This window comes from Colossoma macropomum, unplaced genomic scaffold (assembly GCF_904425465.1).
Source record: "Colossoma macropomum unplaced genomic scaffold, Colossoma_macropomum, whole genome shotgun sequence".
NCBI classification, from domain to species: Eukaryota; Metazoa; Chordata; class Actinopteri; order Characiformes; family Serrasalmidae; genus Colossoma; species Colossoma macropomum.
The window spans coordinates 10,188,802-10,210,013 of NW_023494784.1; the positions used below are offsets into that span (position 1 = coordinate 10,188,802).

General features: G+C 39.9%; 1 protein-coding gene across 5 annotated transcripts in view; it reads right to left on the reverse strand.

Annotated features, from left to right (window-relative positions):
• The window catches only part of gulp1a (GULP PTB domain containing engulfment adaptor 1a), a 158,958-nt gene that overhangs the window by 54,084 nt on the left and 83,662 nt on the right, over window positions 1-21,212 (reverse strand). Inside the window, exon 1 of one of the 5 annotated variants that reach the window (XM_036577495.1) lies at window positions 4,281-4,514. The exons of 2 other annotated variants lie outside the window; for them this stretch is intronic. The gene's annotated coding sequence lies outside the window, so the exon portion shown is untranslated. Of the gene's footprint in view, window positions 1-4,280; window positions 4,515-21,212 lie in introns of those variants that run through there. 2 more of the 5 variants (XM_036577474.1, XM_036577504.1) reach the window with 2 other exon arrangements.

The window sequence follows — 21,212 nt, forward strand, 5'->3', positions numbered from 1 at the left end:
AGCCATTTTGTTCTTTCAACAAAAATAAAAACAACTTGGGAGCCACAACATTATATGTCCATTTTACCATCTCGGCTGTAAATATTGATCAATGTGTGCTGATGTTCTAGTATAGACTAAAAAAATAATACAAACGAAAACGCAGACTTTGCTCTGCTTTAAGCTTTAGCTCAGCTATAGTCACTTTTCTCGCATCTCTGGCAGGAAACTTTTCTTCAAAAGTAGAACAGTTTCTTGTAAAATGTCTCCCAATGTTCGACTTTTTACGAGGCTGAAATAAGCTTCTCATTCGTGGCTTCTTGTTTGAATTTTCCCTTTCCACCTTAATTTTCCCATTTAAGGTGTAACAGGAAAATTAAATGAAAATTTGACTTCAGCTTTGTAACTTTCTAGTGTTTGATGGTTTCTCACTGCAGATTAAACATATTTGAAAACCGGCTGTAGTGCTTATCAATGCAAATAATCTGTCCATCCATCTCTAAATGATCAATGTTCGTCTTTAATCTCTCTCTTTGCCGTTTCGTTAGCTACTAGCTAGGCCAGATTGTTGTCTGCATTGCTATGGTGACCAGCAGTCTGCGTGCCAACCTTCAGGGTTAAAGGGGTGAATTAGCAGTTCTACATTAACTCCAGTGTTTAAGACCATTTATTGTTAAACTGTGTTGAATGATCAGCAGAGCTTTATTTTACTGCAAAGGAGGATTATTTTATTGTTACCTACAAATCTAATTCTGCTGTGGAGCCGCAACAGGGCAGTAAAAAAAGCCGCATGTGGCTCCGGAGCTGCATGTTGCCGACCCCTGGCCTAGAAGGAGCTTGTTAGTGTAATGCAAATGAGATGCACCAACCAAGCCTCAATGACCTTTATTCATAGTTTGCCACACTCGCATTGTGAGTAGCATGTTCTACATATGTAGTCACAAGCAGGGTATTGTGTAAAGCCTACAGAAGGGCTGTAAAATATCAGATCTATCAGTGATCATGATCTATCACAGACATTCACAGCAACTTTCTGTATTGAGAACAGTGAGAAAATGTGAAGTTGCCTTGCGACTGATACAGGTGCAGTATATCAGGTCTGAGTTATTGACAGAACATTGTGAGCTATCTCTCTTCACCTAACTCTACATAAAAGTGGCCATCTTGATAGATAGCACAGGAGCTACTACTTAACAGGTTTGATACTGTGAAAGAGCAATTTATTGGTCTATGAGCAGACAAAAGACTTCAAAGGAAATGTTGTTAATTTTTTAAAGCAAAAATGCTGTAGTATTTAAAAATCTCCAAACCTACACAGTATCACATTTTCCTTATTTATGAAGCAAATATTGACCACTCGGTCCACTCCAGTCTATGCTACACTGTATGTCCAAATGTTTGTAGACACCTGCTCACCCAAGGTTTCTTCTGAAATCAAAGGCATTAACCGAGAGTTTGCTCTTCTTGGAACATTGTTATGAGGAACTGATTGGATTGAACCACAAGAGCATTAGTGAGGTCAGGTAATGATGTTGGACAATGAGAGTGTTTACATGAACTTAATAATCCGATTACTGCAGAAAATCTGATTTTGTCAGTAATCCGACATGCACTTGAATAATGGGAAACTCCATGTCTACATGAGTCAGACAGTAATCAGATTTCTGCTTTGCCACCAGCCAATAAACTCACAGAAGAAGACGTGACGTAAATGTAACGTAAAACTCAGACTTCATGTTGTTTTTTTTTTTTTTTTAAACATCGCACCACTTTACCTGAAAATATGAACATACATCATCTAGAAGATGAGAAATATGTAAATCCTTAATTTCTACAAAAGTGTTTTGCTGCGTCTCGTGGCAACACTGCTCGCTTATTCCCAGTACCGTCGTCTGTTTTCACACATGTGCAGACTGAGAAATCCGAAAGAAATCAGAGTAAGAGTTCACATGCACTGAGAAATCTGATTACTGAGCTAAAATCCATCTCTCTTTATCAGATTTCTTAATCGGATATCTAGACCTTACTCCGATATAAGAAGTCGGAGTGTGTTGTTCACATGACCATTTCAATAATCAGATGAATGCAGGAATATGATTATGATCGGATTATTGGGTGCATGTAAACACACTCACAAATAGAGTAGATCACAAATGTTGTTCCAGCTTCCCAAAGGTGATGATGGAGATTCATCACTCCACTGCTCTGATGCTTGACACTGGACACAGTGACCTTAGGCTCTGGCTTTCCAGAGCATCCCATTCTATTAGGCAATGCTTTTCTATAGGGGTTACACAGGCTGAGAGTGCAGTTAAACACCTGTGCTAGCAATGGATGCACCGATGTGAAGTCACTAATTAGAAGGGTTAACTGAATGCATTTGGACATATTGTGTAGATTAGTACTGGTCTTTGAACCAAAACTGTACTTCAGCATCACTGATCCATGGTTACACTGATTGAATTGCCTGATAGAATCAGTCCAAGATGTGTCTCTCATCTGCATCACTATGTAAATATTTAATTGTGAATGAAACCAACCATGAACTGGGAGGGACCTCAACAGAGCGCCAGAGTGTATTATGGGAAGACGGAGCTCTGCTTGCTAAACACATCAGACCAGGTAGTAAAAAAGAACGGCAGAAAAACAAGAATGCAAGTGTGTCTTGTTTACGGCCAATTGAGCTGTCAGGAAGAGCAATGCTGAGTCGAATGGACAAGGACAGCGGCCGTCTTTGACTGAGCAGGTGCATTTATGATGCAAGACCCCTGTGAACTGTTGCAATAAAGCTGTGAAGAGGCCAAAAAAAAGGAAGGGGTGGGGGGATCGATCGTGGTGACTTAGAATCTGATCCCTGTGCAGCATAATTCTTAAAAAATAAAAAATAAAAAAAAATAAAAAAAGATGTCAGCATAAAACAAACACTTTTGTTTTCAAAAGCTCAAAACCCTGAACGTAGGCTCTATATACTTTATACATAATATTTTATCTCTACATAGCCAGACATTCCTGGGAGCTTACACACATAAAAGTACTTATCCAGCCCTGCATATTGAAAAGACGAAAATATAATGAGTACGGTAAAACGTCCACCAAAACTCAGTCTTACCTCCAGGCAATATTATCAGTACACCTAGGTGTGCACCTGGGACGCCCTGCCAGTCAATCTGATTGACAGGAGCTGCATCTGTGTGCACTTTATCGCTTCCTGGCTGAATGAATCAGTCTCTCTTAGGACAGCTGTAAGCCTTCCTTTGGGCTGAGTCATAACACGACCCCCCCCTCTAAAATGTTTACTGTGTTCTGGGGCAGCGGCGAGACGAGAGTGTTTGAAAACTTAGCAACAAAACACAGTCATCTGAAGTGGCAGTCATGTGACGATGTGGTGCAAGACTGCAGTGCCTTCAAAACACGCTCCACGTACTACGTTGTAGAAAATGAATGGCCCCTGTGGGAAAGGGAAGGCCGTAAGTCCTTCACTGGCACCCTCGACCAAAAGCCTCGCACACACAGCTGCTGGACGAACCGTCCGAGGAAAGCAAACGACGCAGGCCAGGAGCGTTCGGTTCTACTGCTCCGCAACTATGACTCATTATCTTTTATCGTGCACTGCATGCATATTTGAAAAGATAAGTGAAGTGGAGAGAAGTGCAGCCCAAAAACTTTTTTTTTAAAGTACAAGCCAGACAGAGAAAGAGAGAGAAAGAGAAACACTTTTACGGCTTGTCTTGACAAACAAAGTTGAAAGCCTCATCAAATTCCTTAGCACAGTATCCACCGAGGCTCTGTGATCCAAGCAGTGAAGCCCTAAATTCAGAAAGAAGACAAACTTCTGAAAACTTCAGGTGACCTACTTTGACCCTGTGAAATTCTCCACTTGGAAAGCAGGCACGTCTGATACACAACAACTCCAAAGCACGAAATGTCAAAGCAGCAGAATAATAACCCACAGTGTGAAAAACAGTTCAAAATCAAGAGTTTAAGCTGCTGAGCAAACCACTAATCTGACCCATACGTGAGCCGACAGAACCAGCATTTAACGCACTCGGCCGTCCCAACACCACTACCATGGCAAAACAACAATCCTTTTGTTTTCGGAAGAATCGTTCGTCAGCTCTGGAATTCAGCTCACTATGCTGACAAAGTAAACATCCCATAGAAATGTGTTTATCAATGCAGCCTCATGCATTCCTGGTGCTGGACTGGCAGGGATTCCAAAGCAAGTCCAGCCGTAGCTGTGCGTCGCTTGCCGTCAGACTTCCAGGCAGTCCGCAAGAATGGAAAAAGGTCAACTTTCTTACCAACCACTCCGGGGAGATTCCAAAACACAAGGCTGTGCCCTCTGCCAAGCCAAGGCGCACTAAGGGAGCAGAGAAGAGCGCTTTCATAGGAGCCCGCAGATGAGCGAGGGACAGGGTGAGGCGCGTTATGTGTTCAGAGAGAGAGAGAGAGAGAGAGAGAGAGAGAGAGAGAGAGAAGGATAGTGGGGAGGAAGTTCCAACAGTGCCTAATAGTTTTCAGCTGTGGGCCAGATGGAGATGCGTACACTGGGGCGATGAGTTGAACGAGAGAGAGAGAGAGAGAGGGGGGGGGGTATGTCTCTGAGAAAGAGAGAGAGAGAGAGGTGTTGGGGGGGGTTATATAGTCCCTAGGGCTTTCTTGTTACTTCTTCCTGAACACTTAGAGTTAAAAGACAACACAAAGAGTCAAAAAGAGGAGCTCAAAGATTGATTCCAACCAAAAAGAGCGGGAAACAGAGCAAGGAAAATTCCCCATCTTCCAATTTTCCACCGCAGGATCAAATATTTGGATCTTTTTACTGTTACTGATCACTGTTGTGTGATTTGGCAGGGGAAAATGCACACATGATCACTTCTGTTCTTTGTCCAGCATTAAACACAGTGCCAGATGAGCGTCAGTGTATCTCCCAGCCTCGCACGGCTCTACTGCGTCAAAACATGGTCTTATCTTACTGAGCACTTCCAAACTTTCTCACCATTCTGGTGAGATACACTCGTCAGGAGAGCAAAACTGCGGTCACGGAGGAAAAGGTTGGGGGAAGTGAAGAAAAATCCCCCTCCAAAGCGGAATAAAACATATTTTCCAGCATGGAGGAAAATAAGCTCCAGTTTCCACTGCAGCTGCAGAACCACTCGGGCACAAGACAGCGGATTAAAGCTGGGCGATATGGCAAATATATAACATCACAATACTTTCAAGACACATGATTAAGGTTATTACGATAGCACAGTTTAAAAATGATCAATTAAAACGCAAGTTCTTGATGAATCAGCTTAGTGATTTGCCTACAACTTGAATTAAACAGGGTCATTACGAAGATTCTTCACAAGGGGGAGCTGTTACCACTCAAATCTCTTTTGCGTGCATCACTGAAAGAGAGGAAACCCACACCAGCAGGATCTAAGGAGAGAACACATTTAAAATGTGGCAATTTTCTGGACATTTTAATGCATGATTTCTATTTACTTGCAGAGTTTAACCTAATCAGAATATCTAAAATACAAATTGTGTCAGACTTTTGCATGGACCACAATTTTTTTTTTTATTTTATGTTTTTCCTATGTGTCAAATTCAGCAAATAATCAGCAAAAGATAAGAAGTTCACTTATTTTCACTTAGACAATCAACAAAGCATGTCATTTGACCAGGGGCACCCAAACTTTTGCTTAGGACTACATTTGAAGTGATATTAAACGTTTTCTGTTATGGTGAGTTTATGAAGTAAAGTGTTTATGAAAAGAGCTATTTAAAAAATCCATGTTAGCAAATAGAATTTATTTATGTTGGAATATGAAGAAAAATGATTTATTTGTAAAAAATAAATGAATAAAATATATCAATGGCATAATAAACTGATATCCCATCAGCTACTTGTTATTAAGCAGTTTATGCAGTTACTATACACTGGTTATTGATGTTTACAGACTCTCTATAGTTGGTCTAGCCGTCTCATTTTTATGAAACACAGTTGTTTAGTGTTCTAGAATTACTGACGTTACCAACGATTTACTCAGAAAGGCAACTACAGCGCAATTCACCACAATAACTACAATATATTGCCGTACCGCCGACATCTACAGTCGATCGGTGGACTCTGGAGTTGTGCCTTCGTAAAACCCAACACCTGGTCTTTATTTGACTCCTCATAATGTCCTGCTCCAGATAGCCTTACAACAGCGAGGGCAGAGAGCAGCAAACAGACACAAGCATGGCCGGCCTCCATTTACAAACAACACACAAAGATCCCAGCCGCTCTCTCTTTCCTCTGGACACGCAGCGCCCAAGTGGTCTGGGTGGTGCCATGTTAGTCTTGGCACTGCAGTGACTGCATGATTTCAGTGGATTCTGCTTTCTTTGTTTTTCTGAAGCTTTTTTTTTTGCTTTCCATCATATCTTACCCCTCAGTCTTGTGTGGACAGCTGTGGGGACGGAGGGAGGGAGAGGGGGAGGGGGAGAGGGAGAGAGCGGGAGAGAGAGAGAGGTGTTTAAAGGTTTGCCAAGTAGTTTTCCATTTCTCAAGGTTCTGTGCTGTAAAACTACACACTCTGCACTTTAGGCCTCTTGAGAGAACGTAATCATAACATTTCATGCACCTGGCCAACATTAGTGAAGAATTCGACTATTTAAAAGTTTCGCTCAGGAATGTCTGGCAATGCTCTCAAGTGGTCTAAAACAAAGCTTAGCACCACCCTGACACTGCTAGCCGCTATGCTGGTTTGACCACACCTGAGTGAGCATTTAATGGGCCTGAAAATTTGATCCAAACCAAAATATAGTCCAAGAACATTCCCTCCTTGAATTCAACCCAAAGCTCAGAGATTAAAATGAGAACCTGACTGTATTAACTTCACCACCAGATCATGCCCGAACGCAACTGTAGCCTGCCATAAATCTCTCCCAACCCGACTGCAGTCCAACAATATTCTGTCTGAACCCGACTGTAGTTAACAATATTCTGTCTGAACCCGACTGTAGTTAACAATATTCTGTCTGAACCCGACTGTAGTTAACAATATTCTGTCTGAACCCGACTGTAGTTGACAAAATTCAGTCTGAACTGACTGTAGCTTGACAAAATTCTTTCTGAACCCGACTGTGGCTGACAAAATTCCCTCTGAACCCGACGGTGGTTCAGAAAATTCCATCTGAACCCAACTGTAGTTGACAAAATTCCTTCTGAACTGACTGTAGTTAACAAAATTCTGTCTGACCTCAATTTCAGCCTAACAGTTCTACCCAAAATGGACTCTAGCCTGACAAAATTTTACCCCAACCTGACTGAAGCCCAACTACAAACAACTGGAGACTGAACAAAACTCCATATTCCTAAATATTACAAAAAAACTACCAGATTAATAGCCTAATTATCAGCTACCTAAAATTTGTTTAAAGTCCACCGTAACAAATGTATTCATCAATCATATTTTCAAACATCTCTTTTTTTCACCTGGATGAACATAATGCGTTGTTTTTCATGACAGGTTCATGGAGTTCGCTGCCACCAACACTGATACCAACACTGATAACCCCAGTGTGTCAGACTGAAAACTGCTTAAGATGATAAAGTAGGAAGGAAGAATAAAGTAGGGAGAAGTAAACTGAACCCGACATGAGCCCAGCATATATTACCATGCCTTAATGATATGATATCATATCTATATACGATGTCCAAACCTGACCTAAACCCCACGTATATAGTGGAGTTTTGTCACTTCGGAGAGTGAATCAGTGAGCAAACTGTAACAGAATCTGGTTCAATGCAGGTAAATGAGCATTACTGATTGGAACGAAAACTTCAGCTAAAACTTTCTGATTAAATATTGATGGCAGACGGTGGATAAATGCAATTTGCAAGTGGGACAACCACAAAGCACAATCAACTGCATTTTAAAATCAACTTCAATCAAGAGGCGCAGTGTTTCTCACATTTGTTATCCTGACCCTGTCCGAACTCCCACACAGTTTACTCCGATTAGGACAGAAAAACAGACAGTTAATGTCTTTTATGCATTTTTAAAAGAATGAGTGGACACAGTGGACCAAACGTGTCCCTCAGTTGTATAAACGCATTAGTTTGTAGCAAACACAAAGGTTGGTTTTAAGCATTTATTGACGGGACGCTGCGACACAAACAGATATGAAGGGATTATTTATAGGTGAAAAACAACACTATTTCAGAGGGAATTTCATTCTAAGAGCACTTGAGTCCTGAAAGGCGTTCTTGAGACACACAGCCAACTAATGACAACGACTGTAACTGAACAACAGAGTAATCCAATAGGTCAGGCTCTGACATTTCCCACTGATACAAGGAGCAAAGCAATCCAATTAAAAATAGACAAAAGGTTAAATCACAGAGCCGAGAACGGAGTTTTTTTTTTAATAAATAGGAGATTAAAAGGAGACCACCTCCTCCTGACAACTTGAAAGGCCAGAGTCTATCATTGTCTTTGATTCAGGCATCTACAGTGAGTCATGTTGCTCAGCATGCTGGGGATGGGAGGAGGACAGGAGGAACCACACTGCAGAGAGGAGGGATGCTTTTCAAGACAATCATGCCTGCATTAATGTTAATCCTGACTAGTCTAGAGCAGGGGTGCCCTATCCTGGTTCTGGAGGTCGACCAACCTGCACCCTTTAGCTCCAACCCAAATCAAAAACACCTGATCACCTGATAATAAAGACCTGCAGAAGTATCTGAATGTTGGATCTGAGCTCTTCAGGGTGGTAGATCTCTAGGACCAGCTCTGGGCACCCTGGTCTAGATCAATTACTGTCATGTTGCCATTCTATTTCAATTCATTAAGCATTCTATTTCTATATATACACATATTTAATTACATAATTATTACACAGTTGAGTAAGTAATTGCATTTACCTTCAATTTACATTCTGTGTCAACAGTAAATCTACCTCGGTTGTGGGCAGCAAAACAACTGGATGCAAGAATTTTCATTAAATTCAAATCATAATAAAATATCTCCTACTTTCAATCACAAATATGGTTTTATATGAAAGTGACAAACACACTTCTGACAGAATTTCTTTAGTTACTAGTGAGAAAAAAAAAGGTAAGGAGGTGCATTTCTACAATTCTCCATTTCAAAAAAGTTGGGACAGTATGTGATATGCAAATGAAAACAGATAGATATGTAATAATTTATCTTATCCTTGAGGTTTTTACAGTTTGTTACTTGTTACTATATAGACAATATATATAATACTAAAAGTAAAAAATAAGATAAGAATATAAACTCTATCCTTCAAAAAAAAAGAATTATAATAACAAAAAAGAATGATAAAAAAATAAAAAGCTAAAGATATTTACACTGTACTCAATTCATTTAGCATTCTATTTCTATATATACATGTTTATTTATGTATTTATTACACAGTTACGTAAGTAATTGCATTTACCTTCAATTTACATTCTGTGTCAATGGGTTTGAGTCTGTCTGGGTTGGGGGCTCGGTTGCAACTATACACTCATTCTCGAATTCTGAAATTGATGCCTGCAACACATTCCAAAAATGTCGGAACAGGAGCAGTTTAAGACTAGAAACACTGTGAAATGTTCAAAAACATCCTAAACAGGTGATGTAATCATGCTTGTGTATAGACAGAGCATCCAAAAAAGGAGCAAGAATGGGTCGAGGCTCGCCACTTTACCAAACAATGCATCAGCAAATAACCCAACAGTTTAAGAACAACTTTCCTCAATGAGCGACTGCAAGAATTTTAGGTATTGCACTTTCTACTACGCATAATATCATCAAAATATTCAGGGAATGTGGAGAAATCTTTGTGCATAAAAAAGGCAAAGCTGAAACCACAAATGAACATCAATGACCTTCGATCCCCCAGATGGTATTAAAACCTGGAACACTTCTATGATGGATAATCACCACATGGGCTCAGGCATACTTAGGCCCAATCCCATTTCACCTCTTGCTTCTTAGCCCTACCCCTCTGTTTTGTGCATTCACAAATTCAAATCAGGGTGTCCTGATTTTTATTGAGATAGAGGGGTAGGGCGAAGTGTTAGGGCTACTTGGCCCTCCAAATGGAGGGTTTTTTAGAGGCACATTCCAAACAGAGGGATATGAGAGAAAAAGAAAAAACAGCAAGATGGCTGCACAAAAGATTCAAGAAAGACACAAATCTGAGAATTTTCTCTGTTAAAAATTACAATAACCATTGTATTATCATCAGTTTAATGTAATTTCAATTTTTCCATTCTACCTTAAATGGTGCAGCAGTTCTGATGCCTGAGGTAGACACCATTTAAGGTAGAATGGAAAATTTTGAACAAGAAGCTGGCAAATAGCTGACTTTAAGTCCAGATCACTGACAAATTAGAGGTGGGCAATAATAAATAATTGTTGCATCCCCCCTGTTTGAAGGCATATGATTCCCTAAATGTAACTAAAGCCCAGCAGGGAGGTCACTGAACTTTATCCCCCTCTGCTGTCACTGCAGACTGGCAGGGTTGCCTACAGAGCAGTGCTAGTAGCTGTTAATGAAGTAATGCTGTTTTTTATTTGAGGGTCCTATTTTGTAGATGACGATTTCCACCACTACCCCTTGTAACTCCATTCCAAAGAGCAAGCTGACACTCAAAAACAAGGGGTAAGGATAAACATAATTAATGGGATTGAGCCTTTGACACAGTGCTGTCAACAAACATTGTTCATTGCTGTTAAGACTATGCACAGTGGAAGTCATGTGTTAACAATATCTAGAAACACTGCCAACTTCTCTGGGCTCGAGTTCATATGAAATGGACTGATGCATAGTGGAAACATATTGTAGCCTCACAAGTCAAACATTCCAATTATTTATATAAATAAAGAACAGCGTGTTCTCAGGCTTAAAGAAGAAAAGGAACATGCAGATTGTTACCAGCGTAAAGTTCAAAAGTCCGCCCGAAATCACTTGTAAACACGATGTTCTGCTCGATAAACAGAAAAGGGCAAAACAACAGAAGCACAAAGGAAAGTCCCTGCGAGGCAAGATTACTAACATAACTACAATATAATGGAATTCATAGCCTTGAATGACCAACAGCTTGATGCTGTTGTGGCACATGCTGTAATAATTTTAATACGTTTGTCAGCTCAGGTTCCTTCTATTGAAATCAGATTTTCTTAATAATAAAAAGGTGCATTATTTCTTTGTAGAAAGCCTAAAAACAAACAAACAAAAAAAACCTTTCTGGAATTTTTAATCACATCAAAATTTCACCAGTAAATAAACGCCATTTTCTGTTCACGCTCCCTTCCCCCAAACTATTACAGGTATATTACTTCCTCCTCGCTCCATTCCAACAAGTACAGAAGGGCTATTGAGACACGTCTTTATGTTAGAATGCGAATGGAAAGGTGGCCTCTCACACTTTCTTTCCCGCCTGCAGAGTCTTGCGCCTAAACCAACAGAGCTTGGCCTTCCTGGAAAATCGCAAGAGCATCTTAAAGCCTAGAGGCTCAGCTGCTGGCACTGTGGAGCTGAACATGTGTTTCCAACCAGCAGCAGATATAGAGCAGGAAACATGGTGTCAGGTCTCGGTGAAACACGTACATGAGCAGCCAAGAAAACCCCTCTCATGTTTACATCCTACTTGAACGGATACAAAGTAAAAAAAGGCTCTAAAACCCAGACAGGAGAAGTAAGTGCGTGCCAGTACTTAACAGCACTAAACCAATTAATACATAAGCACACTGTGCCAAACACTAACATAAACATATTCATTAATTCTGAGTTACTCTCAAGGCATTTCCAAAGAATGGCATGTGTGTGGGTTGCCCTTCTTTTAGGATCCATTTGTAGTGCAGCTCAAAGACTGATATTCACACCGTCTGAGGAGTCGTCTGATAAAGTGCTAAGACAGGTGAGCCAACGTCTGGAGATAAAGGCGTGTCACTTCAATTAATTCTGTCTGGACTGGAAGACACTGCTTTAGGCTGGGGGAAATTGAGAAAGAATAATGCGCTATGCTTAAACACGAGCCAGGTTTCTTCGCGCTTTATACTGAAGAAACCCAAAATATCATTTCCAGAAGTACACGCGTCACAAAAAGTAATCAATGAGACGCACCAGAGGGGACAGCTCTCTGATTAAACCTGGTCATGGACTATGAAACACTTCAACAGAATTAGTTAAAGATTAGACCAGAATTAAGAGTGTTCAGTTCTAATCATATACAGAGTTTTCCTTCCCACTTTTCTATTAAGTAAGACAGAAATATCTGCAAAGGTTTTAGGAAAAACTGCTGTTATTCTTCTTTATTAGCTTCAGCTTCATGTTCATCAAAGTGTCTTCCTTGGTATGAAGAGCAGGTTTTGTCTAAATAATGATCTAAAGAACATCCCAGTTTTTGCAAACTGACAAAATAAACATGCTCATTGATATCTTCATATTTTTAACTGTAACTTATGGATATATGGGGCATATGGTTTTCAGAATATATGTGAATTTTAAATCCATTGTTTAAAAATGTGTTGTTTTGCAAAGAAAACAAGAAGATATGTAACTGCACTAAATGCCAGATTTAACAAGTCAATGTTATGTCTCCTAAATCCACCAGCATAAATTATGAAGCCACTCCAGGGGTTAAATCAACGATTCTCAGCCTGGGGGTCATGACACGCAAGAGGTCAAAAAAGATACAAGACCTATTCTGACTTATCTTTTTCCATTAAATCCCTACACCGGTGACACTCTGCAGTCACCATAAGCTAAAGACAGTGGCTGTGATGAAACTGTGAGGAGTAAAAGTCTGGAACTGATGTTGATGGCTGCAGTAGCTGTGCAGCAGCTTAGCCATGCAGCTAAACTGGCAGCTTACTTCATTACTTTATGTATATACGTGCCTATTAGCTTGCATACACAAACATTTTTGCGCATTAATGTTATTCAGTTTGCAAAGTAAACATATCACCTGGCTCAGAATGACTGAGCTGGTAAAAACTTGTCAGATGTTTGGAAATATCCCTCTACTTTGTAAATTCCAGTAATATTCTAATTACAATCAAAATAATTTGTTATTTTATGTGTTGATGGTCAGCAAGGGCACGTTCTTTCCTCTGTTTGGTTGTTGTCATTTGTGATAAATGTTTGTAACTACCTGGTGTGAAAAAGTTTAAACTCAAATCCAAAATTGATTTTTGCATTTTTATAGAAAAAACTACGGGAATATAAAGAGCAAAACAATTTGCATGAATGATCCGAACAATCAACCACTTCAACAACTTATAACGGTCACTGGAAGACTCGTTGTCTTATGTGTCACACAAAATCTCGTATGTCCAAAATGAGAAATATACTGGAGAAAACAAAAACATGCTTTACTTTTAATGTAAGTCAATGGAACCAGAATTTTTTCCAAGTAATTTTAGGCCATTTCTTTTTGTCCAGTCATCATAAAATTTACACGCAATGTAAAGGACAACAGGCATTTTCAAACTATGTCATAAAACGGAAAAATGACTTTCTCTCAACACTGTCAGCAGACGTTTTTAGTATTAGTTTTAGTAGGCTATTATTGACGTACTGCTATCTAGCTGTACAAAGCCACATCAAACTCCTGACGTTTCTCAACTCTCTCTTCAAGCACCCATCTTAAAGAAAATCTGTTCTGCTATATCAGCAGTCACACTTTCAGTAATTGTGCATTAAAAGTCTGCCCTGTGTAGAAAATGCACAATTCCACAGGGCATATTGTCGGAAAGCTTTTCTAGTTTAACGTGAATTTTGATGTTTGCCCATGTCTCAAACAGTTGTAAAGTTACTCAAGTTTAAACACTGCATGTTATGAAGTTTCTCTTCGTTTGAAATTCAGTTTCTCAATGTTAGCAATCGAGGAACAAACGAGAGCTCATTTTCGCTCGTCATAATCTACAGGCCACCGGGGCCTTACTCTGAGTTTTTACAGGAATTTACTGACCTGTTATCTAGTTTAATAACAATCTCAAATAAAGTAATAATTGTTGGAGATTTTAATATCCACATAGACAAACCACAGGATCCGCTAAGTAAGGCATTCGTATCTATTTTAGACTGTTTTGGCTTCACTCAAAATATTACGGGTCCTACTCATTACTGTAACCACACTCTAGACTTAATATTGACCTTAGGTATAGACATTAAGCATTTGACCATCCTTCCTCAGACCACAGCAGTGTCAGATCACTACTTAATCTCATATGAAATCAGCTTTAGTCGTAATATATGTCCATCCACACGCTATAGTGTTAAACGTACTATAACATCGTCTACACCCAATAGCTTTATTGAAAACCTTCCAGATCTTTCGTCCTTAATTAGTTGTCCGTCTGAACCTAATGAATTAGATATGCTGACTAAATGCTTGGAAGACACTTTTCGCTCCACTCTAGATAATGTGGCTCCATTAAAAAGTAAAAGAATAAGGCAGAAAAGGCTCCATGGTACAATGACCATACTCGAGCTATGAAACAGACTGTTAGGCGATTAGAGCGTAAATGGCGTCAGACTAAACTTGAGGGTTTCCAATCTGCCTGGAAGGAGAGTCTTATAGACTACAGAAAAGCACTAAAGTCAGCACGTTCAGCCTATCTCTCGTCATTGATTGGAAATAACAAGAATAATCCTAGGCGACTATTCAGTACTATCTCTAAACTGACTAATAATCAAGCAGCTACTGAAGCCCAGATACCATCAGCCTACAGCGGCATTGACTTCATGAACTTCTTCAATAATAAAATTGAATCGATTAGGCACAAAATTCAAAATGCGCAGCATTGCAGTGCAGTGTCCTGTAAACCTAATCTAGATCTAGAGTGCAGTATAACCACTACAGAGACGCTGGAGTCTTTTACTTTACTCCAACAAACAGCTCGTCCAAATTATTTCATCTTCAAAAACAACAACCTGTATACTAGATCCAGTTCCTACAGGTTTACTTAAAGACGTTTTGCCAGAAATAACCAAGCCTTTTCTATCTATAATAAACTCTTCTCTCAGCCTCGGCTATGTTCCAAAATCTCTTAAATTAGGTGTAATTAAACCCCTAATAAAGAAACCTAGTCTTGACCCCTCTGAGCTAACAAACTATAGACCTATTTCAAATCTTCCCTTTTTATCAAAGATTTTAGAGAAAGCAGTGGCAAAACAATTATGTTCCCATCTGCATCGAAGTAATATACATGAAAAATTTCAGTCTGGCTTCAGGCCTCACCATAGTACCGAAACAGCGTTAGTGAAAATTGTAAATGATCTTTTATTATCCGCTGACAAAGGAAACATATCCTTACTGGTTTTACTCGATCTTAGTGCAGCTTTTGACACAATAGACCATTCCATTCTATTAGACAGGCTTGAGAAACTAGTAGGAGTGACAAGTAAAGCTCTTTCGTGGTTCAAATCTTACCTTAGTGATCGCTTAATGTAAATGGTGAACCATCAGCTCTCACAAGAGTAAAGTATGGTGTTCCACAGGGCTCTGTCTTAGGACCCATGTTATTTACCTTATATATGCTACCACTAGGTACCATCATCAGAAAACATGGCATCAGTTTCCACTGCTATGCCGATGATACCCATTTTTTTATTTCAGCTAAACCAGAGGACAAAATTGAACTTAATAAGATAGAGGACTGTGTAAAAGACATTAAAGAATGGATGTCAAGTAACTTCCTCTTACTAAATTCGGACAAAACCGAAGTCCTTCTTCTTGGTCCAAAAGCTGTTAGGGATAATCTGCCTACATTTACTCTTAATCTCGATAGTTTCTCAGTTGCACCAGGCACATCTGTAAAAAGGCTTGGTGTCACGATTGATCCCAGTCTGGCCTTCGATGAGCATATTACCAATATTACCAGAATAGCTTTCCTCCACCTGCGTAACATCGCTAAACTAAGAAATGCACTGTCGCTACAGGATGCAGAAACGTTAGTTCACGCAGTAATGCTCTGCTTTGTGGTTGTTCCAGCCAAAACCTTAACAAGCTTCAGTTAGTCCAGAACGCTGCAGCCAGAGTTCTCAGCAAAACCAGGAAATTTGATCACAATAGCCCAATTTTGTGTACCCTACATTGGTTGCCAGTTAAATTCCGCATTGAGTACAAAATTCTTCTACTGACGTATAAAGCTCTGAATGGCCTTGATCCTCAGTACCTCAGTGACCTTATTTCCTATTATCAACCGACATGCTCACTTAGATCACAAGGTGCTGCTCATTATTAGTACCCAGAATAAATAAAGTTACGTCAGGGGGAGGAGCCTTTTCATACAAAGCCCCCCAGCTTTGGAATAACCTACCAGTCTGTGTTCAGGACTCAAACACAGCCTCTATCTTTAAGTCTAGGCTGAAAACTTACCTGTTTAGTCGAGCCTTTGGTTAATTTGTTTTCCTATGTCCCTCTTATCCCCCCTCCCCCCTAAACCCCCCCTTCCCCCCTCCCCCTGTCTTTCCCTGAGCTGAGCAGCTGCCTGTCCTAAGAGGGTCTGACGTGACTGATGCGGCCGGTGCACTGCACAGTGGTGTTAAACTGTATCCACCTATACTGTTTTGTGTCTGTGCTGTTATCCGGTGTCGACCAGAGGAGGATGGGTTCCCCTTTTGAGTCTGGTTCCTCTCGAGGTTTCTTCCTCCTGTTGAGGGAGTTTTTCCTTGCCACTGTCGCCAAGGCTGGCTCACTCGGGGCGTGGACCCGGATTCTCTGTAAAGCTGCTCTGTGACAACATCTGTTGTAAAAGGCGCTATATAGATAAATTTGACTTGACTTGACTTGACTTATGAATGTGTCAGTGGAAACCCCTTCATTCTTAAAGGGTTAAAAGCAGTCTGAAAAGTGGGCCGTGTATATAAAGAATGTCAGTCAGTGGACCCTCTGAGTCTGGTCTCTTCTGCCCTTCTTTAAATTATGTCAGCAGAGTCTCTTCCCTCTCCCCTGCTGCCTACTCCTCAGCAAGGTCATGTCCAGCGCAGAAAGTCTGAGGCTAGATGTGCACAGCTCCACATCTGTTAGCGCTGACTGTACAACAGGCACAGTCTGCCTCCATGCACCCACAGCCAGAATGTCTAATGTGTCTGAACAACTGATTTTTATCATAATCTTTATGCTCCCACCCACATAAAACCCAAAACTTACAGCTAGGGCTGCACGGCCTACTCAGACATACTGAAAATGTCTTTTCCATAAAATCCCCCACACCAGTCATACCACACCAGTCATACCACACCAGTCATACCCCAGCATCATTATAGGCTGAAATGAGCCGATTAGTTATTTAGCTACTTAGTTATTCTGCAATATGAGTATGGCAAATCACAGTCACAGTAGCAATTTGTAAACCATACATGGTGAAGTTCTAATGCAGTGCTGTGCAGAAGTCAGAGACCACCAACATGGGCATTAAGAACAAGTCAGTCATCCATTTTCAGGTGAGATTTCTGGGCAGATTAGATAAATAATCCACTTGTATTTCGAAGCGGAAAGTCAAAACAGAATAAGTGGAAACTGGAGTTTAACATAGCATATCAGCAAAAACAGTAAAACAGAAAACAACAGTGATGATATTAATAACTTTAATAACAGCAATCCTTGTATTAAAGAGGATGTACTTATCTTTGGATCCCACTTTATATTAAGTTTCTCTAATAACTGTATAGTTACACATGAATAACATATGCAACAACAGTGTAACTACTGATGATTTAGTCAATGTTACAGATGGATTTCAGAACTACAGCCCATGTAATTACACATGCATATCAACAGTTTTAATAAAAATGCTAGCTAAATGTTAGAAAAGCTGGCAGATACTGTGTAAGTAATACCTTAATGGAAGTTACATACTTCCTATTACTGCTGGAAAAGACTTCTGAAAAAAACTGATGTTCCAATCTGATTAAAAATGTAATTACATTTGTTATTACACTTGTGTGATTACACAAGAGAGAATACGCTGTTGCAACTTTTAAAATACACTTGTGTAATTACATGAGGCATTAGTAGTTACATTGTTGTTGCAAATTTTGTTCACATGTAACTACACAGTTATTAGAGACACAATATAAAGTGGGACCTATCTTTTACATGCACACTGATAAACAAATTCAGCAACTATATATTCCATAAAGACTTTTACTTTATACTACTGAAATAGTGAATAACTACCTCCCTAACATACAAAACCAAGCTCACCTAGTACAGTAGAAGCTCATATACTGCAATATTATTACTCAAGCAGCCACTGTTTTATGAAAATAATCACACTACACAGTCACAATCTGCCATCTGAAAAAAGGCTATGGTTTTTTTTTAATTTTCACATTTTATTTTGTTCAATCACTGTAATTTTAACACTATAAAGCTATTTAACAAGAAAGGGGCGGTGCACGCCCTGCTCAACCGCAAACTCCACCTATGAGAACAGCTATGGCTGTGGCTTACGAGCCACTGAAAACTATTGTTTTATTGGCTGCCGACCAAAACATCTGCATTAATTAGGCCGTGCTTCATGTAAATGATATGTAAATTAGGTACTGGTAGGTTGGCGCTTGATTTCACACACTGACGTGGATTTAACATTTGCATTTGCTCAACTCTGCATGCTTCCACGTCATATGGAGGTTTCATGAACAGTAGTTTGTATGTCATTAAACAATACTACAGCAGACAAATATGTACACAGCTATGATGGATTAGGGCCATAGAGAAAATGGGGCTCCTAACAACTGTGCAAGACCTGGTAGACATCAAAACTGCCCCCATCAGATAAACAGCACTTAAAGCTTTCATCTCTGAGAGAGAGGAGAAAATCAAGCTGCTTCAGATCTGAAAACATCCACAGGTGTTTCTGTCCGTCCTTCCACTGTGAGAAGACGACTCAGCGCTGTGGGTCTGAAAGGATGTGTAGCTGTCAAGAAGAACCTCACTGAGAAAAGGAGACGGACACATCAAACAAAGAAGCTGAACGATGGACTGACCACCCCAGAGTCCAGACCTCAACACCACTGAATGTGTTTGATTACTTCAGAAAATAATCGACCAGCTTCTAAGACTGAACTTTGGAAGTGTGTCTGCAGATTCTTTGAGGAGCTGAAAGTGAGTCTCCTGAAAAGAATGGAAGCTGGAATAAAGGGAAAGAGTGGACACAGTAAATACTGAAAAATTGCCGTTATGTTCAGACGTTGAGGCTAGTTTTCGTACATGTTTTTCTGCTGTTTTTCCTAACACAAAAATTAATAACGAAGGCTGAAATAAACACACACTAAATGCGAGTGAGTCTCAGACATGCTCCTGTGTGCTGGAATGAAAGGAGTTAACCGAGATGGCATGGAGATGGGATAATTTGCTGAGCGGCGGCTCTGAGATGGGGCCTAATGAGAGAGGAATACGGAAGCTGTAAACACCGCAAGGCGGGAACCTAATTGCCAATTAGAGCCAGTTTGCCGAGGAGCCTCAGACAGAAGCCGAGGCAGCAGCATGAAGGGCAGCGTTTCACCAGTTGCTGTGTCATTTGCCTTTTTTAAGATCTGCTCCGGCTGCTTTCATGTGAACGTCTGAGCCGCTAGTGTTTTTCATTCTGGCCACATGCTGCTCTGCTGGGAAAAGGGGCAGCACAGGTGATAGCTTTACTTCTTTTACTCATGTCAGAGACAAAAATGGATAACTCTGGTGACGCCGACCCCGTCGAAATGGTCAGATTTGTATTTTTTTTTTTTTGCCCCAACAAAATGAACCAAGAGCTTTTCTCAGCAGAAACAGACTAGGAGTGAAATACTGACGCCACGGCAAGAACTTTCAGGAAATTGAGAATTTAATTTGACATTTCGGAGCAGTAAAAGAAAGGCACAAAGACAAGGCTGTGTTCCCACTGCGAGTGCGTACGCCTTTTCAACAAAAAGACAACACTGCAACTGCCTGCTAGCAGAATAGTGATAGTACAGCAGACTAAACAACAGCTCTGTGCAGCCAGCCAGACTTCTTCAAAGCACAGAAACATCAGAACAGATTTCAATCTCTCAGCCACACAGAGAGATGTCAAGACTGCACACGGACAAAGCGCTGGGGGACTTACAGAGGCGCCAGAATAACTGAGCAAGAGGAGCATCTCAGGCACAGTTCTATTGCAACAGGGTGTAAAAGCAAGCACTGCACTCAGGAGAGGCCAGTATGTTTAAAATCAGGATATTTTCACGAAACAAGGCATGCGTCACAATAATGCGCAGCACTGCACTAAATCTAATTAAACAGAACTAATTATTTTCCCTTTTTTATGTAACATGCAGTGTTCTTTAAGTACTGACGATACCCATGATACCCTGAGGAAAGCGTATTATGACATTTAGCCCACCCCTAAATGCAGCCGCAGGTTGAATTTTTGCATCTTCTGTCGGGCTTCCAAGGAAATGCAGTTAAGCAGTGAACCAGTGCAGCTGTGTACTGAGAACTGTTAGGTAACATTAGCGTTGGATGAAAACTGCAAATCGGTCTACACCATCAGTGTTCAACTAAACCTTAGGAAAGTCCAGTTACATCAGATTTCCTGCTTCTAAACAAACTAATGTAAGTGAACAATGGCTACCTTTAAGTGTTTAACCATTAATGACAAGCCCAGGCAGTTACTAATCCAAAATATAACCAATCAAATATATTTTGCTGAACTTTTTTACTTCGAATGTATTTTATAATCCAATGAGCATTTTAAAAATTGTATAGCCATTGGCTATTGTTTTTACAATCAACTCATCAATAAATAACTAAAAAATTAACTAACGAACGAACTGACTAAATAAATAAATACATGCATTTTAGATTAAAAAATGTCTTTTCATGAGGTAAAATAAATTAAAATAATTAAAAACAAATTGTTTGAAAAAAAAAACAATAAGGTTTAATACATACTGAGCATCTCATATACTTGCACTGGTCAGGGAATGGATAGTCCAGATTTTTTACATTTCTTGATTATAAAGGTCTGGATAAGCAAACTAACATATGTGAATGGTGACAACAGTTACCTTTAAATGCTTAACTATAATGGTTAGTTAAGGAAGCTAGTAACAAAATAAGGCAAATATTTTGATAAACTGGTTTATTTTATACATACTTTTAACGAGCAAAACTGACCACATTTGCTCTTGTTTTGAAAGACAAAAAGCCTTAAAAAAGCCTATATAAAAATAATAATAGCTACTCTTAATGAGCATTTCATGCTTTTGCTCCG